This window comes from Schistocerca americana, unplaced genomic scaffold (assembly GCF_021461395.2).
Source record: "Schistocerca americana isolate TAMUIC-IGC-003095 unplaced genomic scaffold, iqSchAmer2.1 HiC_scaffold_1235, whole genome shotgun sequence".
Lineage (NCBI taxonomy): Eukaryota > Metazoa > Arthropoda > Insecta > Orthoptera > Acrididae > Schistocerca > Schistocerca americana.
Genome location: NW_025725303.1, coordinates 22,560 through 35,788, shown reverse-complemented (window position 1 = coordinate 35,788; position 13,229 = coordinate 22,560). Strand labels below are relative to the sequence as shown.

General features: G+C 51.0%; 15 non-coding genes across 15 annotated transcripts; all 15 read right to left on the bottom strand.

Annotated features, from left to right (window-relative positions):
* Positions 1-718: 718 nt before the first annotated feature.
* On the bottom strand, positions 719-791 carry Trnaa-agc. Its single transcript has one exon. It is a non-coding gene; the product is annotated as a tRNA-Ala (tRNA).
* Positions 792-1,207: 416 nt separating this feature from the next.
* Positions 1,208-1,281, bottom strand: Trnaa-ugc. Its single transcript has one exon. It is a non-coding gene; the product is annotated as a tRNA-Ala (tRNA).
* Positions 1,282-2,295: 1,014 nt separating this feature from the next.
* Trnaa-agc lies at positions 2,296-2,368 on the bottom strand. The gene has a single exon. It is a non-coding gene; the product is annotated as a tRNA-Ala (tRNA).
* Positions 2,369-2,783: 415 nt separating this feature from the next.
* Trnaa-ugc lies at positions 2,784-2,856 on the bottom strand. The gene has a single exon. It is a non-coding gene; the product is annotated as a tRNA-Ala (tRNA).
* A 1,014-nt stretch (positions 2,857-3,870) lies between these two features.
* On the bottom strand, positions 3,871-3,943 carry Trnaa-agc. Its single transcript has one exon. It is a non-coding gene; the product is annotated as a tRNA-Ala (tRNA).
* Positions 3,944-5,441: 1,498 nt separating this feature from the next.
* Positions 5,442-5,514, bottom strand: Trnaa-agc. The gene has a single exon. It is a non-coding gene; the product is annotated as a tRNA-Ala (tRNA).
* Positions 5,515-5,931: 417 nt separating this feature from the next.
* Trnaa-ugc lies at positions 5,932-6,004 on the bottom strand. Its single transcript has one exon. It is a non-coding gene; the product is annotated as a tRNA-Ala (tRNA).
* Positions 6,005-7,016: 1,012 nt separating this feature from the next.
* Trnaa-agc lies at positions 7,017-7,089 on the bottom strand. Its single transcript has one exon. It is a non-coding gene; the product is annotated as a tRNA-Ala (tRNA).
* Positions 7,090-7,505: 416 nt separating this feature from the next.
* Positions 7,506-7,577, bottom strand: Trnaa-ugc. Its single transcript has one exon. It is a non-coding gene; the product is annotated as a tRNA-Ala (tRNA).
* Positions 7,578-8,593: 1,016 nt separating this feature from the next.
* Trnaa-agc lies at positions 8,594-8,666 on the bottom strand. Its single transcript has one exon. It is a non-coding gene; the product is annotated as a tRNA-Ala (tRNA).
* Positions 8,667-9,082: 416 nt separating this feature from the next.
* Trnaa-ugc lies at positions 9,083-9,156 on the bottom strand. Its single transcript has one exon. It is a non-coding gene; the product is annotated as a tRNA-Ala (tRNA).
* A 1,017-nt stretch (positions 9,157-10,173) lies between these two features.
* Trnaa-agc lies at positions 10,174-10,246 on the bottom strand. The gene has a single exon. It is a non-coding gene; the product is annotated as a tRNA-Ala (tRNA).
* A 417-nt stretch (positions 10,247-10,663) lies between these two features.
* Trnaa-ugc lies at positions 10,664-10,734 on the bottom strand. Its single transcript has one exon. It is a non-coding gene; the product is annotated as a tRNA-Ala (tRNA).
* A 1,015-nt stretch (positions 10,735-11,749) lies between these two features.
* On the bottom strand, positions 11,750-11,822 carry Trnaa-agc. Its single transcript has one exon. It is a non-coding gene; the product is annotated as a tRNA-Ala (tRNA).
* Positions 11,823-12,238: 416 nt separating this feature from the next.
* On the bottom strand, positions 12,239-12,311 carry Trnaa-ugc. The gene has a single exon. It is a non-coding gene; the product is annotated as a tRNA-Ala (tRNA).
* Between the last annotated feature and the right edge of the window lie 918 nt (positions 12,312-13,229).

Sequence of the window (13,229 nt, the reverse complement as noted above, 5' to 3'; positions counted from 1 at the left end):
CATGCCAACTCACTGCCTCGCACTTTACTACTGTGTACCACTCTTGTCGTCCAACTGCAAAAGACTGGGCCACAACAACTTTCCCCGCGTCTCCATTGCACTGCGCAAACTACGAAACGCTCCCCAAACATGGCACTCACCCACGCAGACGACTTTTCCGACTTTACACGACGCTCACGCAACGCTCACGCTAGTGACAGCCTTATTTAGAGCTTGACGTCGCACACAATCGAATGAGCACATTTCGCCTACGACTTAGGCCGCCCTCCTAGTGTGGCTGTTCGGTGTCTGCAGGCAGCGAGGGGCTGCAAGCTTCCTGTGTTCGCGCCTATGTCACCTCTGCTTGCTTGTCAGAGACAGAGTATCGCAAAACATACAACTCACTCCATGAATTGATTGCTACGGCATCTGTCATCAGCAGTCACAACTAGCAACACCAGTAGCAGCCGACTGCACGTCAAGAATTGGAATGTGCAGTGGGATTTTTGTGAATTCGCGCAAGGCAGATCTTTGCGACATAGGTTTGAGAATCTTATGGGAACACTTGTACTGTTTCTAAATTAAGTGTAGTGGTGGGAGGAGGGTGCTTCGTGCGCATTACAGCACGCTTGCCAATTGTGGCTGCTAATCGTTGGCTCGTATCTGCCTTGACACATTTTCTGGCTGTGAATTATTCCACTTGCATGGCAGTGTGCCGCATGTTGGTGTGTAAAAATTCTGGAGGCGCTGGGTATCGATCCCAGTACCTCTCGCATGCTAAGCGAGCGCTCTACCATCTGAGCTACGCCCCCTGCTGACGAACTGCGCTACATACAGCCATATCAATGGCACAGACCCTTGCACTCCCATTATTCCGCTGACAAACACTACTCTCAATGTGCCCGTGAGGGTGTCTTTCAGGTTTCCTGCATTCTGTATCGAATCGTAGTTGGCCAAAATCAAAGTGGCACGCACGACGTCGAAAATAGCGTTCGGCCAACGCTCTGAGGTAGACGAACGTGTTGTCCACTCTCTAGACTTCATTGAGGTTAGGCCGTTATACCTAAGGCAGATTTGCACTCGATGACACCTCGACAACAGCCGGTCCTCACATTTACGTCTTGCTCTCCTTACGTCTGTATACGAGTCTGTGACGCTTGGCTTTGCAACATCTTGCGTGCCTTTAGGCTCGCCGCGACCAACACTTACACGCACTGACCACAAAACATGGAGGCGCCGGGGGTTTGAACCCGGGACCTTTCACATGCAAAGCGAACGCTCTACCAACTGAGCTACGCCCCCAAGCACAACCAAGCTGCGCTGTTCTCCGTTCTTTTGCTACTCTTATGTGCACGGACACGATGGTTGGTTGGTTTGCAGGGGTGAAGGGACCAGAGTACAAAGGCGCGGACACGTTCACATACGCAAGAGTTCCAAGTAGTTTCGATGCTCTGGTATTACGACTGCAAATTCCGTCCGTTTTTAACGTCTTAAATTGAAGGGACAGTCACAAGTTGCTCCGTTTTCACTCCATGTCGACAATCACACAGCACCTGAGGTAACAAGCACATCTGAAGACCCATTGTGCACTCGACTGTTCATGCCAACTCACTGCCTCGCACTTTACTACTGTGTACCACTCTTGTCGTCCAACTGCAAAAGACTGGGCCACAACAAACTTTCCCGCGTCTCCATTGCACTGCGCAAACTACGAAACGCTCCCCAAACATGCCACTCACCCACGCAGACGACTTTTCCGACTTTACACGACGCTCACGCAACGCTCACGCTAGTGACAGCCTTATTTAGAGCTTGACGTCGCACACAATCGAATGAGCACATTTCGCCTACGACTTAGGCCGCCCTCCTAGTGTGGCTGTTCGGTGTCTGCAGGCAGCGAGGGGCTGCAAGCTTCCTGTGTTCGCGCCTATGTCACCTCTGCTTGCTTGTCAGAGACAGAGTATCGCAAAACATACACTCACTCCATGAATGATTGCTACGGCATCTGTCATCAGCAGTCACAACTAGCAACACCAGTAGCAGCCGACTGCACGTCAAGAATTGGAATGTGCAGTGGGATTTTTGTGAATTCGGCGCAAGGCTGATCTTTGCGACATAGGGTTTGAGGAATCTTATGGGACACTTGTACTGTTTCTAAATTAAGTGTAGTGGTGGGAGGAGGGTGCTTCGTGCGCATTACAGCACGCTGCCAATTGTGGCTGCTAATCGTTGGCTCGTATCTGCCTTGACACATTTTCTGGCTGTGAATTATTCCACTTGCATGGCAGTGTGCGCATGTTGGTGTGTTAAAAATTCTGGAGGCGCTGGGTATCGATCCCAGTACCTCTCGCATGCTAAGCGAGCGCTCTACCATCTGAGCTACGCCCCTGCTGACGAACTGCGCTACATACAGCCATATCAATGGCACAGACCCTTGCACTCCCATTATTCCGCTGACAAACACTACTCTCAATGTGCCCGTGAGGGTGTCTTTCAGGTTTCCTGCATTCTGTATCGAATCGTAGTTGGCCAAAATCAAAGTGGCACGCACGACGTCGAAAATAGCGTTCGGCCAACGCTCTGAGGTAGACGAACGTGTTGTCCACTCTCTAGACTTCATTGAGGTTAGGCCGTTATACCTAAGGCAGATTTGCACTCGATGACACCTCGACAACAGCCGGTCCTCACATTTACGTCTTGCTCTCCTTACGTCAGTATACGAGTCTGTGACGCTGGCTTTGCAACATCTTGCGTGCCTTTAGGCTCGCCGCGACCAACACTTACCACGCACTGACCACAAAACATGGAGGCGCCGGGGTTTTGAACCGGGACCTTTCACATGCAAAGCGAACGCTCTACCAACTGAGCTACGCCCCCAAGCACAACCAAGCTGCGCTGTTCTCCGTTCTTTGCTACTCTTATGTGCACGGACACGATGGTTGGTTGGTTTGCAGGGGTGAAGGGACCAGAGTACAAAGGCGCGGACACGTTCACATACGCAAGAGTTCCAAGTAGTTTTCGATGCTCTGGTATTACGACTGCAAATTCCGTCCGTTTTTAACGTCTTAAATTGAAGGGACAGTCACAAGTTGCTCCGTTTTCACTCCATGTCGACAATCACACAGCACCTGAGGTAACAAGCACATCTGAAGACCCATTGTGCACTCGACTGTTCATGCCAACTCACTGCCTCGCACTTTACTACTGTGTACCACTCTTGTCGTCCAACTGCAAAAGACTGGGCCACAACAACTTTCCGCGTCTCCATTGCACTGCGCAAACTACGAAACGCTCCCCAAACATGCCACTCACCCACGCAGACGACTTTTCCGACTTTACACGACGCTCACGCAACGCTCACGCTAGTGACAGCCTTATTTAGAGCTTGACGTCGCACACAATCGAATGAGCACATTTCGCTACGACTTAGGCCGCCCTCCTAGTGTGGCTGTTCGGTGTCTGCAGGCAGCGAGGGGCTGCAAGCTTCCTGTGTTCGCGCCTATGTCACCTCTGCTTGCTTGTCAGAGACAGAGTATCGCAAAACATACAACTCACTCCATGAATTGATTGCTACGGCATCTGTCATCAGCAGTCACAACTAGCAACACAGTAGCAGCCGACTGCACGTCAAGAATTGGAATGTGCAGTGGGATTTTTGTGAATTCGGCGCAAGGCTGATCTTTGCGACATAGGTTTGAGAATCTTATGGGAACACTTGTACTGTTTCTAAATTAAGTGTAGTGGTGGGAGGAGGGGTGCTTCGTGCGCATTACAGCACGCTTGCCAATTGTGGCTGCTAATCGTTGGCTCGTATCTGCCTTGAACACATTTTCTGGCTGTGAATTATTCCACTTGCATGGCAGTGTGCGCATGTTGGTGTGTTAAAAATTCTGGAGGCGCTGGGTATCGATCCCAGTACCTCTCGCATGCTAAGCGAGCGCTCTACCATCTGAGCTACGCCCCCTGCTGACGAACTGCGCTACATACAGCCATATCAATGGCACAGACCCTTGCACTCCCATTATTCCGCTGACAAACACTACTCTCAATGTGCCCGTGAGGGTGTCTTTCAGGTTTCCTGCATTCTGTATCGAATCGTAGTTGGCCAAAATCAAAGTGGCACGCACGACGTCGAAAATAGCGTTCGGCCAACGCTCTGAGGTAGACGAACGTGTTGTCCACTCTCTAGACTTCATTGAGGTTAGGCCGTTATACTAAGGCAGATTTGCACTCGATGACACCTCGACAACAGCCGGTCCTCACATTTACGTCTTGCTCTCCTTACGTCAGTATACGAGTCTGTGACGCTGGCTTTGCAACATCTTGCGTGCCTTTAGGCTCGCCGCGACCAACACTTACCACGCACTGACCACAAAACATGGAGGCGCCGGGGTTTGAACCCGGGACCTTTCACATGCAAAGCGAACGCTCTACCAACTGAGCTACGCCCCAAGCACAACCAAGCTGCGCTGTTCTCCGTTCTTTGCTACTCTTATGTGCACGGACACGATGGTTGGTTGGTTTGCAGGGTGAAGGGACCAGAGTACAAAGGCGCGGACACGTTCACATACGCAAGAGTTCCAAGTAGTTTCGATGCTCTGGTATTACGACTGCAAATTCCGTCCGTTTTTAACGTCTTAAATTGAAGGGACAGTCACAAGTTGCTCCGTTTTCACTCCATGTCGACAATCACACAGCACCTGAGGTAACAAGCACATCTGAAGACCCATTGTGCACTCGACTGTTCATGCCAACTCACTGCCTCGCACTTTACTACTGTGTACCACTCTTGTCGTCCAACTGCAAAAGACTGGGCCACAACAACTTTCCGCGTCTCCATTGCACTGCGCAAACTACGAAACGCTCCCCAAACATGCCACTCACCACGCAGACGACTTTTCCGACTTTACACGACGCTCACGCAACGCTCACGCTAGTGACAGCCTTATTTAGAGCTTGACGTCGCACACAATCGAATGAGCACATTTCGCCTACGACTTAGGCCGCCCTCCTAGTGTGGCTGTTCGGTGTCTGCAGGCAGCGAGGGGGCTGCAAGCTTCCTGTGTTCGCGCCTATGTCACCTCTGCTTGCTTGTCAGAGACAGAGTATCGCAAAACATACAACTCACTCCATGAATTGATTGCTACGGCATCTGTCATCAGCAGTCACAACTAGCAACACCAGTAGCAGCCGACTGCACGTCAAGAATTGGAATGTGCAGTGGGATTTTTGTGAATTCGGCGCAAGGCTGATCTTTGCGACATAGGTTTGAGAATCTTATGGGAACACTTGTACTGTTTCTAAATTAAGTGTAGTGGTGGGAGGAGGGTGCTTCGTGCGCATTACAGCACGCTTGCCAATTGTGGCTGCTAATCGTTGGCTCGTATCTGCCTTGACACATTTTCTGGCTGTGAATTATTCCACTTGCATGGCAGTGTGCGCATGTTGGTGTGTTAAAATTCTGGAGGCGCTGGGTATCGATCCCAGTACCTCTCGCATGCTAAGCGAGCGCTCTACCATCTGAGCTACGCCCCCCTGCTGACGAACTGCGCTACATACAGCCATATCAATGGCACAGACCCTTGCACTCCCATTATTCCGCTGACAAACACTACTCTCAATGTGCCCGTGAGGGTGTCTTTCAGGTTTCCTGCATTCTGTATCGAATCGTAGTTGGCCAAAATCAAAGTGGCACGCACGACGTCGAAAATAGCGTTCGGCCAACGCTCTGAGGTAGACGAACGTGTTGTCCACTCTCTAGACTTCATTGAGGTTAGGCCGTTATACCTAAGGCAGATTTGCACTCGATGACACCTCGACAACAGCCGGTCCTCACATTTACGTCTTGCTCTCCTTACGTCAGTATACGAGTCTGTGACGCTGGCTTTGCAACATCTTGCGTGCCTTTAGGCTCGCCGCGACCAACACTTACCACGCACTGACCACAAAACATGGAGGCGCCGGGGTTTGAACCCGGGACCTTTCACATGCAAAGCGAACGCTCTACCAACTGAGCTACGCCCCCAAGCACAACCAAGCTGCGCTGTTCTCCGTTCTTTGCTACTCTTATGTGCACGGACACGATGGTTGGTTGGTTTGCAGGGGTGAAGGGACCAGAGTACAAAGGCGCGGACACGTTCACATACGCAAGAGTTCCAAGTAGTTTCGATGCTCTGGTATTACGACTGCAAATTCCGTCCGTTTTTAACGTCTTAAATTGAAGGGACAGTCACAAGTTGCTCCGTTTTCACTCCATGTCGACAATCACACAGCACCTGAGGTAACAAGCACATCTGAAGACCCATTGTGCACTCGACTGTTCATGCCAACTCACTGCCTCGCACTTTACTACTGTGTACCACTCTTGTCGTCCAACTGCAAAAGACTGGGCCACAACAACTTTCCGCGTCTCCATTGCACTGCGCAAACTACGAAACGCTCCCCAAACATGCCACTCACCCACGCAGACGACTTTTCCGACTTTACACGACGCTCACGCAACGCTCACGCTAGTGACAGCCTTATTTAGAGCTTGACGTCGCACACAATCGAATGAGCACATTTCGCCTACGACTTAGGCCGCCCTCCTAGTGTGGCTGTTCGGTGTCTGCAGGCAGCGAGGGGCTGCAAGCTTCCTGTGTTCGCGCCTATGTCACCTCTGCTTGCTTGTCAGAGACAGAGTATCGCAAAACATACAACTCACTCCATGAATTGATTGCTACGGCATCTGTCATCAGCAGTCACAACTAGCAACACAGTAGCAGCCGACTGCACGTCAAGAATTGGAATGTGCAGTGGGATTTTTGTGAATTCGGCGCAAGGCTGATCTTTGCGACATAGGTTTGAGAATCTTATGGGAACACTTGTACTGTTTCTAAATTAAGTGTAGTGGTGGGAGGAGGGTGCTTCGTGCGCATTACAGCACGCTTGCCAATTGTGGCTGCTAATCGTTGGCTCGTATCTGCCTTGACACATTTTCTGGCTGTGAATTATTCCACTTGCATGGCAGTGTGCGCATGTTGGTGTGTTAAAAATTCTGGAGGCGCTGGGTATCGATCCCAGTACCTCTCGCATGCTAAGCGAGCGCTCTACCATCTGAGCTACGCCCCCTGCTGACGAACTGCGCTACATACAGCCATATCAATGGCACAGACCCTTGCACTCCCATTATTCCGCTGACAAACACTACTCTCAATGTGCCCGTGAGGGTGTCTTTCAGGTTTCCTGCATTCTGTATCGAATCGTAGTTGGCCAAAATCAAAGTGGCACGCACGACGTCGAAAATAGCGTTCGGCCAACGCTCTGAGGTAGACGAACGTGTTGTCCACTCTCTAGACTTCATTGAGGTTAGGCCGTTATACCTAAGGCAGATTTGCACTCGATGACACCTCGACAACAGCCGGTCCTCACATTTACGTCTTGCTCTCCTTACGTCAGTATACGAGTCTGTGACGCTGGCTTTGCAACATCTTGCGTGCCTTTAGGCTCGCCGCGACCAACACTTACCACGCACTGACCACAAAACATGGAGGCGCCGGGGTTTGAACCCGGGACCTTTCACATGCAAAGCGAACGCTCTACCACTGAGCTACGCCCCCCAAGCACAACCAAGCTGCGCTGTTCTCCGTTCTTTGCTACTCTTATGTGCACGGACACGATGGTTGGTTGGTTTGCAGGGGTGAAGGGACCAGAGTACAAAGGCGCGGACACGTTCACATACGCAAGAGTTCCAAGTAGTTTCGATGCTCTGGTATTACGACTGCAAATTCCGTCCGTTTTTAACGTCTTAAATTGAAGGGACAGTCCACAAGTTGCTCCGTTTTCACTCCATGTCGACAATCACACAGCACCTGAGGTAACAAGCACATCTGAAGACCCATTGTGCACTCGACTGTTCATGCCAACTCACTGCCTCGCACTTTACTACTGTGTACCACTCTTGTCGTCCAACTGCAAAAGACTGGGCCACAACAACTTTCCGCGTCTCCATTGCACTGCGCAAACTACGAAACGCTCCCCCAAACATGCCACTCACCCACGCAGACGACTTTTCCGACTTTACACGACGCTCACGCAACGCTCACGCTAGTGACAGCCTTATTTAGAGCTTGACGTCGCACACAATCGAATGAGCACATTTCGCCTACGACTTAGGCCGCCCTCCTAGTGTGGCTGTTCGGTGTCTGCAGGCAGCGAGGGGCTGCAAGCTTCCTGTGTTCGCGCCTATGTCACCTCTGCTTGCTTGTCAGAGACAGAGTATCGCAAAACATACAACTCACTCCATGAATTGATTGCTACGGCATCTGTCATCAGCAGTCACAACTAGCAACACCAGTAGCAGCCGACTGCACGTCAAGAATTGGAATGTGCAGTGGGATTTTTGTGAATTCGGCGCAAGGCTGATCTTTGCGACATAGGTTTGAGAATCTTATGGGAACACTTGTACTGTTTCTAAATTAAGTGTAGTGGTGGGAGGAGGGTGCTTCGTGCGCATTACAGCACGCTTGCCAATTGTGGCTGCTAATCGTTGGCTCGTATCTGCCTTGACACATTTTCTGGCTGTGAATTATTCCACTTGCATGGCAGTGTGCGCATGTTGGTGTGTTAAAAATTCTGGAGGCGCTGGGTATCGATCCCAGTACCTCTCGCATGCTAAGCGAGCGCTCTACCATCTGAGCTACGCCCCCTGCTGACGAACTGCGCTACATACAGCCATATCAATGGCACAGACCCTTGCACTCCCATTATTCCGCTGACAAACACTACTCTCAATGTGCCCGTGAGGGTGTCTTTCAGGTTTCCTGCATTCTGTATCGAATCGTAGTTGGCCAAAATCAAAGTGGCACGCACGACGTCGAAAATAGCGTTCGGCCAACGCTCTGAGGTAGACGAACGTGTTGTCCACTCTCTAGACTTCATTGAGGTTAGGCCGTTATACCTAGGCAGATTTGCACTCGATGACACCTCGACAACAGCCGGTCCTCACATTTACGTCTTGCTCTCCTTACGTCAGTATACGAGTCTGTGACGCTGGGCTTTGCAACATCTTGCGTGCCTTTAGGCTCGCCGCGACCAACACTTACCACGCACTGACCACAAAACATGGAGGCGCCGGGGTTTGAACCCGGGACCTTTCACATGCAAAGCGAACGCCTATACCAACTGAGCTACGCCCCCAAGCACAACCAAGCTGCGCTGTTCTCCGTTCTTTGCTACTCTTATGTGCACGGACACGATGGTTGGTTGGTTTGCAGGGGTGAAGGGACCAGAGTACAAAGGCGCGGGACACGTTCACATACGCAAGAGTTCCAAGTAGTTTCGATGCTCTGGTATTACGACTGCAAATTCCGTCCGTTTTTTAACGTCTTAAATTGAAGGGACAGTCACAAGTTGCTCCGTTTTCACTCCATGTCGACAATCACACAGCACCTGAGGTAACAAGCACATCTGAAGACCCATTGTGCACTCGACTGTTCATGCCAACTCACTGCCTCGCACTTTACTACTGTGTACCACTCTTGTCGTCCAACTGCAAAAGACTGGGCCACAACAACTTTCCGCGTCTCCATTGCACTGCGCAAACTACGAAACGCTCCCCCAAACATGCCACTCACCCACGCAGACGACTTTTCCGACTTTACACGACGCTCACGCAACGCTCACGCTAGTGACAGCCTTATTTAGAGCTTGACGTCGCACACAATCGAATGAGCACATTTCGCCTACGACTTAGGCCGCCCTCCCTAGTGTGGCTGTTCGGGTGTCTGCAGGCAGCGAGGGGCTGCAAGCTTCCTGTGTTCGCGCCTATGTCACCTCTGCTTGCTTGTCAGAGACAGAGTATCGCAAAACATACAACTCACTCCATGAATTGATTGCTACGGCATCTGTCATCAGCAGTCACAACTAGCAACACCAGTAGCAGCCGACTGCACGTCAAGAATTGGAATGTGCAGTGGGATTTTTGTGAATTCGGCGCAAGGCTGATCTTTGCGACATAGGTTGAGAATCTTATGGGAACACTTGTACTGTTTCTAAATAAAGTGTAGTGGTGGGAGGAGGGTGCTTCGTGCGCATTACAGCACGCTTGCCAATTGTGGCTGCTAATCGTTGGCTCGTATCTGCCTTGACACATTTTCTGGCTGTGAATTATTCCACTTGCATGGCAGTGTGCGCATGTTGGTGTGTTAAAAATTCTGGAGGCGCTGGGTATCGATCCCAGTACCTCTCGCATGCTAAGCGAGCGCTCTACCATCTGAGCTACGCCCCCTGCTGACGAACTGCGCTACATACCAGCCATATCAATGGCACAGACCCTTGCACTCCCATTATTCGCTGACAAACACTACTCTCAATGTGCCCGTGAGGGTGTCTTTCAGGTTTCCTGCATTCTGTATCGAATCGTAGTTGGCCAAAATCAAAGTGGCACGCACGACGTCGAAAATAGCGTTCGGCCAAACGCTCTGAGGTAGACGAACGTGTTGTCCACTCTCTAGACTTCATTGAGGTTAGGCCGTTATACCTAAGGCAGATTTGCACTCGATGACACCTCGACAACAGCCGGTCCTCACATTTACGTCTTGCTCTCCTTACGTCAGTATACGAGTCTGTGACGCTGGCTTTGCAACATCTTGCGTGCCTTTAGGCTCGCCGCGACCAACACTTACCACGCACTGACCACAAAACATGGAGGCGCGGGGTTTGAACCCGGGACCTTTCACATGCAAAGCGAACGCTCTACAACTGAGCTACGCCCCCAAGCACAACCAAGCTGCGCTGTTCTCCGTTCTTTGCTACTCTTATGTGCACGGACACGATGGTTGGTTGGTTTGCAGGGGTGAAGGGACCAGAGTACAAAGGCGCGGACACGTTCACATACGCAAGAGTTCCAAGTAGTTTCGATGCTCTGGTATTACGACTGCAAATTCCGTCGTTTTTAACGTCTTAAATTGAAGGGACAGTCACAAGTTGCTCCGTTTTCACTCCATGTCGACAATCACACAGCACCTGAGGTAACAAGCACATCTGAAGACCCATTGTGCACTCCGACTGTTCATGCCAACTCACTGCCTCGCACTTTACTACTGTGTACCACTCTTGTCGTCCAACTGCAAAAGACTGGGCCACAACAACTTTCCGCGTCTCCATTGCACTGCGGCAAACTACGAAACGCTCCCCCAAACATGCCACTCACCCACGCAGACGACTTTTCCGACTTTACACGACGCTCACGCAACGCTCACGGCTAGTGACAGCCTTATTTAGAGCTTGACGTCGCACACAATCGAATGAGCACATTTCGCCTACGACTTAGGCCGCCCTCCTAGTGTGGCTGTTCGGTGTCTGCAGGCAGCGAGGGGCTGCAAGCTTCCTGTGTTCGCGCCTATGTCACCTCTGCTTGCTTGTCAGAGACAGAGTATCGCAAAACATACAACTCACTCCATGAATTGATTGCTACGGCATCTGTCATCAGCAGTCACAACTAGCAACACCAGTAGCAGCCGACTGCACGTCAAGAATTGGAATGTGCAGTGGGATTTTTGTGAATTCGGCGCAAGGCTGATCTTTGCGACATAGGTTTGAGAATCTTATGGGAACACTTGTACTGTTTCTAAATTAAGTGTAGTGGTGGGAGGAGGGTGCTTCGTGCGCATTACAGCACGCTTGCCAATTGTGGCTGCTAATCGTTGGCTCGTATCTGCCTTGACACATTTTCTGGCTGTGAATTATTCCACTTGCATGGCAGTGTGCGCATGTTGGTGTGTAAAAATTCTGGAGGCGCTGGGTATCGATCCCAGTACCTCTCGCATGCTAAGCGAGCGCTCTACCATCTGAGCTACGCCCCCTGCTGACGAACTGCGCTACATACAGCCATATCAATGGCACAGACCCTTGCACTCCCATTATTCCGCTGACAAACACTACTCTCAATGTGCCCGTGAGGGTGTCTTTCAGGTTTCCTGCATTCTGTATCGAATCGTAGTTGGCCAAAATCAAAGTGGCACGCACGACGTCGAAAATAGCGTTCGGCCAACGCTCTGAGGTAGACGAACGTGTTGTCCACTCTCTAGACTTCATTGAGGTTAGGCCGTTATACCTAAGGCAGATTTGCACTCGATGACACCTCGACAACAGCCGGTCCTCACATTTACGTCTTGCTCTCCTTACGTCAGTATACGAGTCTGTGACGCTGGCTTTGCAACATCTTGCGTGCCTTTAGGCTCGCCGCGACCAACACTTACCACGCACTGACCACAAAACATGGAGGCGCCGGGGTTTGAACCCGGGACCTTTCACATGCAAAGCGAACGCTCTACCAACTGAGCTACGCCCCCAAGCACAACCAAGCTGCGCTGTTCTCCGTTCTTTGCTACTCTTATGTGCACGGACACGATGGTTGGTTGGTTTGCAGGGGTGAAGGGACCAGAGTACAAAGGCGCGGACACGTTCACATACGCAAGAGTTCCAAGTAGTTTCGATGCTCTGGTATTACGACTGCAAATTCCGTCCGTTTTTAACGTCTTAAATTGAAGGGACAGTCACAAGTTGCTCCGTTTTCACTCCATGTCGACAATCACACAGCACCTGAGGTAACAAGCACATCTGAAGACCCATTGTGCACTCGACTGTTCATGCCAACTCACTGCCTCGCACTTTACTACTGTGTACCACTCTTGTCGTCCAACTGCAAAAGACTGGGCCACAACAACTTTCCGCGTCTCCATTGCACTGCGCAAACTACGAAACGCTCCCCAAACATGCCACTCACCCACGCAGACGACTTTTCCGACTTTACACGACGCTCACGCAACGCTCACGCTAGTGACAGCCTTATTTAGAGCTTGACGTCGCACACAATCGAATGAGCACATTTCGCCTACGACTTAGGCCGCCCTCCTAGTGTGGCTGTTCGGTGTCCTGCAGGCAGCGAGGGGCTGCAAGCTTCCTGTGTTCGCGCCTATGTCACCTCTGCTTGCTTGTCAGAGACAGAGTATCGCAAAACATACAACTCACTCCATGAATTGATTGCTACGGCATCTGTCATCAGCAGTCACAACTAGCAAACACCAGTAGCAGCCGACTGCACGTCAAGAATTGGAATGTGCAGTGGGATTTTTGTGAATTCGGCGCAAGGCTGATCTTTGCGACATAGGTTTGAGAATCTTATGGGAACACTTGTACTGTTTCTAAATTAAGTGTAGTGGTGGGAGGAGGGTGCTTCGTGCGCATTACAGCACGCTTGCCAATTGTGG